Source organism: Artibeus jamaicensis, unplaced genomic scaffold, assembly GCF_021234435.1.
Source record: "Artibeus jamaicensis isolate MK-2021 breed Jamaican fruit bat unplaced genomic scaffold, CSHL_Jam_final contig_240, whole genome shotgun sequence".
NCBI lineage: Eukaryota > Metazoa > Chordata > Mammalia > Chiroptera > Phyllostomidae > Artibeus > Artibeus jamaicensis.
Window position 1 is genome coordinate 23490756 of NW_026521506.1, and position 11164 is coordinate 23501919.

General features: G+C 39.1%; 1 pseudogene; it reads right to left on the minus strand.

The window, feature by feature from the left end:
- Positions 1 to 2526: 2526 nt before the first annotated feature.
- LOC119059581 (N-lysine methyltransferase KMT5A-like) lies at positions 2527 to 3621 on the minus strand (annotated as a pseudogene).
- Between the last annotated feature and the right edge of the window lie 7543 nt (positions 3622 to 11164).

Here is an 11164-nt window from a genome sequence, read left to right on the forward strand (position 1 = left end):
GTTTTTCTTCCATAGTTTCCTTGTCAAGTCCTAAAATTCCTACTGGTAGTATATACTTCTCTTAGCCCTAAGTTTCACATCTACCTAGTTATTGTTATCCTCTTAGATGGCTGGATCCTGCATATTACAACCTCGGTCCTCACCTTCTCCTCCATTCCTTAGACACATCTAGGATCTTGCTGGAAAAAATTGGAAACAACAATGCTTGCTAAACAAGCTCAAAATTATCTCATCCCTTTGAACTTCATATATTGGACAGTCTGGCTATGATACTCAGAGTCCTATCCTATACCTAGACTTGACCCCTCTGAACTCCCTCCTCACTACCTTTCCTTCTCCCCACCAGCAAGTACCACCGTAAACCCTATCTCGTACCTGGCAAAGGTAACCAAGAGAAAATAAATATAGATGTTAACAATATGACAGCATCCCCCTGGTCCCGTTCTCTCCCTGCCGTCATCATATTTAATACACTAGCAATGAATCCCAGGTAAAACATAAGTAGGATGACATGACTTTTCATGAATTGATCATGCCTTGAGCATTTTCATGCTAAATAAACACTTGAATCTGGTCTACACTGCATTGAGCCTGGTGACAACAAAACTTACTGAGAATGGAAGATGAAGTTTGATGTCTGTGTCCGATCCTCTGATCACATCTGCCTCCCTTTCTTCTTGATCCCTGCTTCTAATGCATTTTTACTCTGAGATACAATGCTCTGAAATAAACACTATGTTTAAAATGTCTGCTTTGTAATTAGGTAGTCACAAACATGTAGTTGAAAACAAGATCATAATACTCCACTCAAAAACATATAATTTAAACAAGTAATAGGTTATATATTCTAAGCAACCTTTTGTTTCCTGAACAACTATTTTTAGTATGCAAATATACAGATGTGCACACTTGTTGCTCACTAATGAATAAGTTGTGTCAGATCTAACAAAAGCAGTAACTCTTATTTAGTAATAACTTTAAAAATAAATTTTCAATACATCTTTGTGTTTTATTTATACAAAGCTTCTTTTTGGTGATACATATCCTAAACATGAATATTGTGATAAATATATCAAGGATACAGTAGAAGTGATGCCCACTGAGTATGGTTCATAGGTAATAATATGAGTGTAATAATTTATAGTTTTAATTTGAACATTTCACCTGAAGTGTCATATGGTGTGCTTGAGAATGATACTGCTATGTTACAGAATTATGTGCTTATGATTTTGTAATAAAGGACTTTGTAAAAAACAAGAGGTGTTATCTGTGATGGACCCTGTATATAAAACAAGACTCTTAAGTTGATATGGCAGCAAATGTGTAAGTAATTCTTCATGTCTTTAACTGGAATATCCACTGATTAGGGCAGATATTCAGCTCAGCTTAACCAAAACAAAAGCCCAAGCCCTGGGACCCCAGGTTAACAGAGTGAGAACCAGTCCCCCTTTGGGATGGAAAAGGAAGCTGCCCACTCACTCTTCCTATGGGCACAGTCCAGGTGAACACTGCACCCTTAGCCTTGATCCCTGGGTGCGGACATGCCCACTTCCCTGGGGTGGCAGGGCTGCACAGCCTGCATTTCTCAGGAAGGACACTAGGTGGTCTGACAAACAGAAAGCCTGACAGCAGGTCTAGAACTTTCAATCCAGCTGAATCTGGATGGGGTGGAGTGGGAATGGGGTGTACTGGATAAATAGTTTCTGGTCCCACTACAAAATGTAATTTTTGATTAAAATAGAGTACCATCTCAAATCTCTTATACAAACGCAAACGAAAAGTAAAAGAAAAAAGTAAAGCCACTTTACTCATTTTAAGACCTATATACGTGTGAGTTGTTCTCTGTTGTTTTGTTTTAATTTTTTGTCTTTTAATCTTTATTATTTTTAAAAATAAATTCAGTGTTGACATTTCTATAAAGAACCACCCCAGTTTGGGGAAGCCCTGTTCTGGCAGGGCCAGCTAAGAAATGCTTTTCCCTGGAAATATCTTCAGTGGCTGTCCTAGCACTCCAAGGTGCTGACCAAGTGGCAGACCATGGAAGAGTAAACCTAGGCCCAGCCTGTGCCCAGGGGCCACCAGGCAACAAGCTTTCAAGAAAGCAGAGGGGAAGACTAACGGACTGCAAAACCTTTTTATAAAATATTTATGCACTTCCATGTGTACGTGATGAGACATCAGGAAAACAAGAGCTTCCATTCCATCCAGGCTGTCCAGAGGTGGCGTCTTCTGGGCCACCTGTGCTCCTATGTTGGGATGTGGGGATGTGGGAAAGAGTCCTGGCTCTGCAGTTGGAGTCAGCAGCATTGCCCAGCTTTCTAGTTCATGTTTGACTCTTTCCTCAAAAACCTGTGCCGAGTCTCTGACTTGCATGCATGGGAAGCAGAGATGTCCAACTCGTATGCAAAAAAGGAACAAATACAACTAGAATATAAAAGCTTTGGTAATATAAGGCCATCTGTTCAAGTGCACCTTGACAACCCTTTGAGGGCACTTTGTCCACTGCACAAAGGGAGGGAGAGATGGTTAATGCTTCAGCCAGGGGTAGGCTTCGATGGAAGCCCAGCTTCTGTCGCCATAGTCATACAGGAGCTTCTCCCCAGCCTCCATGGCACGGGAGGCTAAGAGGATGAGGTGAGGCACACCACTGATGTCGTGCAGTCTGGTTTGGCAATTCCCACATTTACTGTGATTGATCAATCTTCCCAGGCGACTTGTTCTTGGGTTGCATGGATGCAGTAGGTTTTGCTCAAGTACTGGGAATAGTACACGTAACAGCCGGTGGAAGGATCTTGTGCGTAGATGGCCTCCGGCTTCCTGGTGTTGGTAATCTCAATGAGGTCCCCATGGTATTCCACCACAAACTTACCCCAGGAGAACTGCTTGGTGGTGATCACACCCACACCCCTGCCTTTGCCATTGATGAGGTCAATCCTCATTCCTTCTTCCTTCCCACTTTTGATCAATTTGTCTATTCTTTTCTTTTCTTCAGACTGCAGCTTCGCTTTGCTCTTCCTGGAGCTTTTTCGCACAGGGTAGAAATGTTTGAGTTTATGGTTCTGTTGCACCCTTCCTTGAGCTTTTTTCTGAGCAGCCTGCTTGCCCTCAACAGGCTTTTTCAGGGCTGGCTTGGCAACAGCTGCATTGGAGGAATCACAAGACGACATTGGAATTTTTTAAGGTTCTGCTGCTTCAGATTTTGGTTTTGGTGCCAGGCGCCCTCTCCTGGAGTCTTTGACCTTTAGTTCCTCGGACTTCATGGTGCTTCTTTTGGTGTTCCCAGTGGTTCTCTTCCCTCCCTGTTTCCTGTAGATTCCTGCAAATAAATGGCTTTCCCTGGCATTTGACTTTGTGATGTGCAACTGAGTTCTCTTCCTGAGAGGGAGAATGCATTCTAGAGCATTTGTATGGGCTCATGTAGCTGTAGATCCCAGTAAACATATTCTCTCTGGTGGTGCGGGGCCTCCCTGGGCCCCTCTGCTCCACCATCTCTGGGCCAGGGACTGTCGCTGCCACCACTGCCACTGCCAGCATCACTGATGCAGCAGCTGCAGCTGCAGCCACCTCCTCCACTGCCATCTCCACCACGCCAGGCTTGGACATCTTCTTGCCTCTAGCCATGACCCTGGTCTGTCACTGCCTAGGATCAACTCAGAAATGCAGCTTTCAAAAAAAGTTTGCTAGGTTATATTTCTTAGCAAGATTATGTCAATATTAATTGCGTGCTAAGATGTCAAGTGGTTTGTACAGAATGGCCTAACACTTTCATTAATGTATTATAAATTCCATGGTCTTGATATATGTATGCCTAAGAAATAAATGATTAATTAGAAACATGTCAATGGAGCAAAGGAAATTAAGGCTCTATGGTAATTTTCTATATATAACCTTGAAGTTTAATGAGATAGATAATAAAACAATTACAGTGTTTATTTCATAATGTTACTATATGCACATTTATAATACATATATTTAGCTATATGTGTGGAATTATAATACATATAAAACATTAAATATTCAACATATATGTGAATGTGTGTATATATTCTATGTATATATACATACAAAATTTGGGAGACACATTGTTTGATTATTTATAGGTATATCACAAAAGTGTGGGCATATCATATATTTTAGCTCAAATAATTCTCATAAAAGTATATGTTCCCAAGGATATCATTCTCTTTACAAAGAGAAAAGCCAAGGTTCTAGAACCTTGGATCTTTCTGCCATATTTTGCATAACAAACATTCTCTTGTTATTTCAAATTGTACCATCCAATTAATGGACCTTTCAAAACTTTGTGTTTCACTGTAGAAACTCTGTGTTTAGCTTAATGAATATTATCAGCCAAATTAGATTTTTACTTACAGGATCCTATAAGGATTTATTAGGTAGTAAGTGAGATGGCAAGTGTAGAGACAATGATGACTAGAGGAGAAATGATGAAGGATAAAGAAATAGGTAAGTATAAGGGAGCCAACATGAGAAGAAAACATCAGAATGGAGACTAACTCTTCCTAGTGGAAGGACACATCACACTTTTCGGTTGAGACAGCATTTAACTAATAGCTCACCACTAAGATTTTGCCTAAAATAGCACAAATATACATACTAACTAAAAAAACACAACTCCCTTTAAAAAGAGCCTATACTAAAAAAAAAAAAGAGCCCATACTCTATTGTCATAATTTAAGAGAATTTTCTTTTAACTTCCAAATCCACAACACTGAATTAAAACACACAATAAACAACTGAGACATTGCACTTCTAGTATAAAGGGAATCTAAAAGCCTGCAAGAAAGCTGCTTTGTCCTTCTCCTTCTGACTGTCCCGTGACAATGACATCCAGGGTTTGCACCAACCAGAAACTTCTACAACCAACTCTATATATATTACTGCTTTTACTCTTTGCAACAATCTTATTGAGGTATACTTTATTTGCATATAATAAAATGGATCCATTTTAAGTATGTTGTTAAATCCATTTTGACAGGTGCATAATCATCATCAACATCAAGATATAAAACATTTCAATCACTCCAGAAAGTTCCCCATGCTTGCATTTAATCAATATCAAACGCCCCTTTGCAATTATTGATCAGATATTTTCAATCAAGATTAGTTCACCTGTTTTTTGAACTCCATATAAATGAAACCAGGCAGGAAATGTTCTGTGTCTGGCTTTGTAAGCTCAGTATAATATTTCTGAGATTAAATCATGCTCAAGTATCTACCAGCTTATTCTCTTTGCTTAGTAGTATTAATTGTATCAATATGTCAAAACACTTATTTGTTGTTTCAAATTATTGTTTCCAATATATGGTAATTTTGAAAAAATGACTACCATAAAAATCTGTGAACGTCTATGTATGACTATATCTTTTCACTGCTCCTGCATAAATACCTGAACAAGATCCCTTCGTAGGTTGTTTTTTTAAAATTATTTATTTATTTTTATTGATTATGCCATTACAGTTGTTCTATTCCACCCTTCATTACCCTCCACCCTACCCCCCGTCCCCACCATTACCCCCCTTTAGTTTATGACCATGTGTCTCAAGTTCTTTAGATTCTGTATTTCCCATACTATTCTTGCCCCCCATCTATTTTCTATCTACTGTCTATGCTACTTATTTTCTGTACCTTCTCCCCCTTCTCCTCCTCCCACTCCCCTGTTGCTAACCCTCCTTGAGATCTTCATTTCTATGTTTCCACTCCTGATCTAGCTGTCCTTTTAGTTTGCTTTTGTTTTAGGTGTGGTTGTTAATAACTGTGCATTTGCTGTTCTTTCACTGTTCATATTTTTTATCTTCTTTTTCTTAGGTAGGTCCCTTAAACATTTCATATAGTAAGGGCTTGGTGATGATGAACTCCTTGAATTTGATCTTATCTGAGAAGCACTTTATCTGTCCTTCCATTCTAAATGAAAGCTTTGCTGGATAGAGCATTCTTGGTTGTAGGTCTTTGGATTTCATGACTTGGAATACCTCTTTCCAGCCCCTTCTTGCCTGTAAGGTCTCTTTTGAGAAATCTACTGACAGTCTGATGGGGACTCCTTTGTAGGTGACTGTCCCTTTAGCTCTTGCTGCTTCTAGGATTCTCTCCTTCATTTTAATCTTGGCTAATGTAATTATGATGTGCCTTGGTGTGTTTCGTCTTGGGTCCAACTTCTTTGGGACTCTCTGAGCTTCCTGGATTTCCTGGAAGTCTATTTCCTTTGCCAGATTGGGAAAATTCTCCTTTATTATTTGTTCAAATAAGTTTTCCACTTGTGGCTGTTCCTCTTCCCCTTCTGGTACCCCTATAATTCGGATGTTGGAACGTTTAAAGATGTCCTGGAGGTTCCTAAGACTCTCCTCATTTCTTTGAATTCTTGCTTCTTCACTCTTTTCTGTTTGGCCACTATTTGCTTTCTTCTGGTCCACTCCATTGATTTGAGACCCAGTTTCCTTTTCATCGCTATTGATTTCCTGTGTAATTCCATTCATTTCAATTAGTTTTGCCTTCATATGTATATCTAATTTGTGGCTATAATCAACCAGTTCTGTGAGGATCCTGATCACCAGTGTTTTAAACTGTGCGTCTGAGAGTTTTTCTATTTCTTCATCGCTTAGATTTATAGGCTCTGGGGCTTTGAGATCTTCTTGAGCCATTTTTGTTCTGTTCACGCCCGTTAAGTACAAGGAGGGGAGCCTTGGACTCCCAGATCACTGGGTTGTGATGCTGTATTTGGGGGTGTGGTCAGAGCAGGGAAATGGCAGCCCCCTCTGCTGTTTCTCGCAGCTGGGTGATGAGCAGAGCCTTAGGTGGCTCACCAGGGCAGGGCCACTTAGGTCGCTGGGTTATGACGCTGTATGTGGAGGTGGGGTCAGAGCGGGGAAATGGCAGCACCCTCTGCTGCCTGGCCACTGTGGCCTGCTGGGTCCCATCCAATCGCCCACTCCCTCGCTTGTCTGTCCACACACAGGGATGCGAGACCACAGTCAATCCACAGCTCTGCTCCCTTGCTGTTTCCCCGTGGTCGCTCGCTGAGTGGCCCACCAGGTCCAACCCTGTGCCTGGATTCCGCGCGCCTGAGTCCATCTGACCGAGTTTTCCTGTGCAACCCCACTCCTCCAGCTGCTGGTTTCGCCCCTCTTACCGGTCAGGCTGAAGAATTTGTTGTTATCAGACTTCTGAAAAGTTCAATTTTCTGTGTTCTGGCTGTGTTTTCTGTTGCTAATATTTAGTTGTCTCTAAACTTGGTTGTGTGAGAAAGCATGGCATCTCCACCTATGCCTCCATCTTGGCGAAAGTCCATAGGTTGTTTTTAATTAATCCATTTAGGGTGACTTCTATACTTGCCTTTTGTCTAAGCCTACTGTATTCCTATTACTGAAGTGTGACTCTACAAGATCTGTACTGAATGGGTCAGGTGTCCAATGAATTCTATCCATTCTGGCTGGTCAAACTCTAATGAATTCCTGTACTGTCTGAGCTCACAGAGTTGTTCACCTAATAGACCCCCAACATTACCTTGCCTATTCTCATGAAGTTTTGCCCTATGTACGTGCAATTTTATGCTCAAAATAGACTCATGGGGACCCAGTGCAGACTTCTGAAGACTTTTGTCAATATAGAAACATTGTTCCAAAACTCTGCCCTACATATTTAAGCTACATCAGCCTGTTTTAATTCTAATATGTATTTAAATTTAACCAAACTTCTTTGCTATGCTTGGGTTCCCAATTCTTGCACAATGGTGAAGAAGTTGCCTTTCTTTGTGTGTAAGAATTGGGAGGTCATAAGTTTCACCTTTGTTTCTCTTCTCTCAGGTATCATGATCTGCATGTTTTTCAATGTCAGAAATACAGATGTTTTAGGTGTATATTATGGTCATTTATTTACTTGTTTCCAGTCCCATATAAGACACGTATCAGACATTTTCAGATCATTTTCATTCACAAGACAGGTATCAGAAAAGTAATGTGTATTACTTTTCTCGATTGAAAAGTAATACAGATAGATACTGATTTTTAAGGTAGCCAAAATACTATGGGGTGGGACTCAATCATTCACACAAAACACAGCATGACATTGAGGGAAGTGACAACTGTGTATTGCTTCTGTGGAGGGGGGATAACCACCTGTAAATTTCTAATGGTTGGGACAGAGAGGAAGAACACTGGTTTCATCACATGTTAGAGACTTTGGGTTGCATGTGCTTCTTTGGTTTAGCAGGATAAAGAGAGGGACAGTAAAAATAGGTAATTCTTTCAACTCAATTCAAGTGAGATATATTCAAAAATATTCACTGGAAATCAGGCCAACGCCTATGCACATCCATCTGTTTTCTAGCTACAGATATGCCAAGGTTATTCTACCAAAACACAAATGCACAGCTTTCCAGGTTTAAATTTTAGTCTGATTGTGGTAGCTAAGCATTTTGTCAAGTGAAGATGTATTATTGTAAATTTCATGCAAATGATTTTACTCTAGTATTTTCAAATGCATTGTTCTAGTGATTTGCTGCTTTCCTATGAGACCATAAACTTTACAATGCAGCACTTCTGTTCAGATTATCTGACAACATGACTCCTATAGAAAGTGGGTGGAGCCCAGACGAAGAACACACCACAGACTCTATGTATTGGTAAACATTGGGTCTGCATAGATAGGTTTTGTGTCATGTTGAATAAACAGAACACTGCTTTCAGTATCTGATAAAGCAATATTGAAACAAAGATATGGATATCATCTTAATGATCAACTAAGCTTCTGAAAATCATTTAATATGTAATTAGAAATAAAATACTTTAAACCTTTAATACAGACTCAATATTATCAAGATGTCTTCTTAGCAAATTGATCTACAGATTCCATAAAATTCTAACCTATCTCCCAGCAAGATTATGTCTTAGATATTAATGACCTGATTCTAAATTTTATGTGGAGCTATGGCCCAGTGCCTCAGTTGGTTGGGGTGTCAATATGCACACCAAAAGGTTGCAGGTTGCATTCTGGGTCAGGGCATGTATATACCTAAGTTTGGATTTGATACCAAGTCAGGGTGTGTATGAGAGGTAACCAATCTGTCTCTCTCTCTCACTCTCTCTCTCTCCCATAAATATATCCTCAGGTGAGGATTAAAAACAAATAAAATAATAAATTTTATGTGGAGATGAAAACTCAGAATAACCTGACATGATATTGAAGGAGAAGAAGAGAGATGGAGGGTTGATAATATAAAGCTACAATAATCAAGACAGTGTGGAATGTTTTTTTTTTCCTTTTTAAAAAAGATTTTATTCATTTTTATTTTTAGAGAGAGGGGGAAGGAGAGAGACAGACAGGGAGAGAAACATCATTGTGTGGTTGTGTCACACATGCCCCCTACCTAGGACCCAGCCTTCAATGCAGGCATGGGCCGTGACTAGGGATCAAACCAGTGACCCCTTGGTTCACGGAGTGGCATTAAATCCACTGAGCCACACCAGCCAGGGCTGGAATTATTAAAATAATAGAAATATATATAAATGAATCAGAATAGAGAGCCCAGAAATAGACCCACATAAATATGGTCAAATAATCTTTGACAAAAAAGCAAAGTCAGTACAAAGAAGCAAAGATAGTCTTTTCAACAAATGGTGCTAGAACTAACAAATAGATCCCCATGCAAAAAAAATTAATCTAGACACAGATCATCCACCCCTAACAGAAATGCATATATAATGAATCATAGACCTAAGTGGAAAATGTAGAACTATAACACTCCTAAAAATTAACAAAAGATAAAAGCTAAATGATCTTCAGTATGGTGTTAACTTTTTAAATACAATAACAGATGAACAATCTATGCACAAAAGAATTGTTAAGATGAACTTTAAAGTTAAAAACTTCTGCTTGGCAAAATGCAATGTCATGAGAATGAGAATACAAGGCATAGACTACAAGAATATATAGGCCAATGGCACATCTAATGAAAGACTGTTATCCAAAATGCACAAAAAATTCTTAAACCTGTACGATAAGGAAATTTAAAATTTTTTTTCAGTGGCCAAAGACCTTAAAAGGCACTTCACCAATGAAGACATACAAGTGGCAAATAAGGGTGGGAAATGCCACTGGGGAAATGCAAATTAAAACAACAATGAGATATCATTCCACACCTATTAGAAAGTCCAAAATTCAGAACACTAACAACACCGAATGCTGGCGAGAATGTTGAACAATAGAAACTCTCACTCACTGATGGTAGAAATGCAAAATGGCACAACCACTTTGAAAAAGTGTTTGGTGCTTTCTTACAAAACTAAACAGACTCTCACTTTATCACTCAGCTATTATTCTCCTCTGTATTAACCCAAATGAGTGGAAAACAAATATTCACACAAAAACCTGCATACAAATAGTTATAGCTGCTTTAATCATAATTGACAAAATTTGGAAGCAAGCAAGATGTCCTTTAGTAGGTGAATTGATAAACAAATTCTGGGCGATCCAGACAATGGAATATTACTCACCCCTGAAAGGAAATAAGCTATCAAGCTATGAAAAGGCAAGAAGGAAACTTAACAGTATATTACTAAGTGAAAGAAATTAATCCAAAAAAGACTACATACTATATGAGTCCAACCATATGACATTCTGGAAAAAGTGAACCTCTATCAACAATAAAAGAATCAGTCATTGTCTGAGGTTCATTGGAAGAAAGGATACATATGTGGAGCACAGCTGATTTTTAGAGTACTAGAACTACTCATTAAGACACTGTAATGGTGGACTCATGTCACTATAATTTACCAAAGCCCATAGAATGTATATCAACAATAGTGAATTTTAATGTAAACTATGGACTTTGGGTAATAATATCTGTCAATATAGATTAATTGACTTTAACAAATGTACCATTCTGATACAGTATTTTGGTAGTAGGGGTATGTGGGGACATGGGGTTTAGAGGAAATCTCTATAACTTCTACTCAGTTTTGCTGTGAATCTAAAACTGCTCCTGGAAATGCAGTTTGGTGCAGCCACCATGGAAAGCAGTATGGAATTCCCTCAGAAAAACTAAAACTGGAAATGCCTTCTGACCCAACAATTCCATTGCTGGGATTATACCCTAAAAATTCTGAAACACAAATTCAAAAGAACCTATACACCCAATGTTCATAGCAGCACT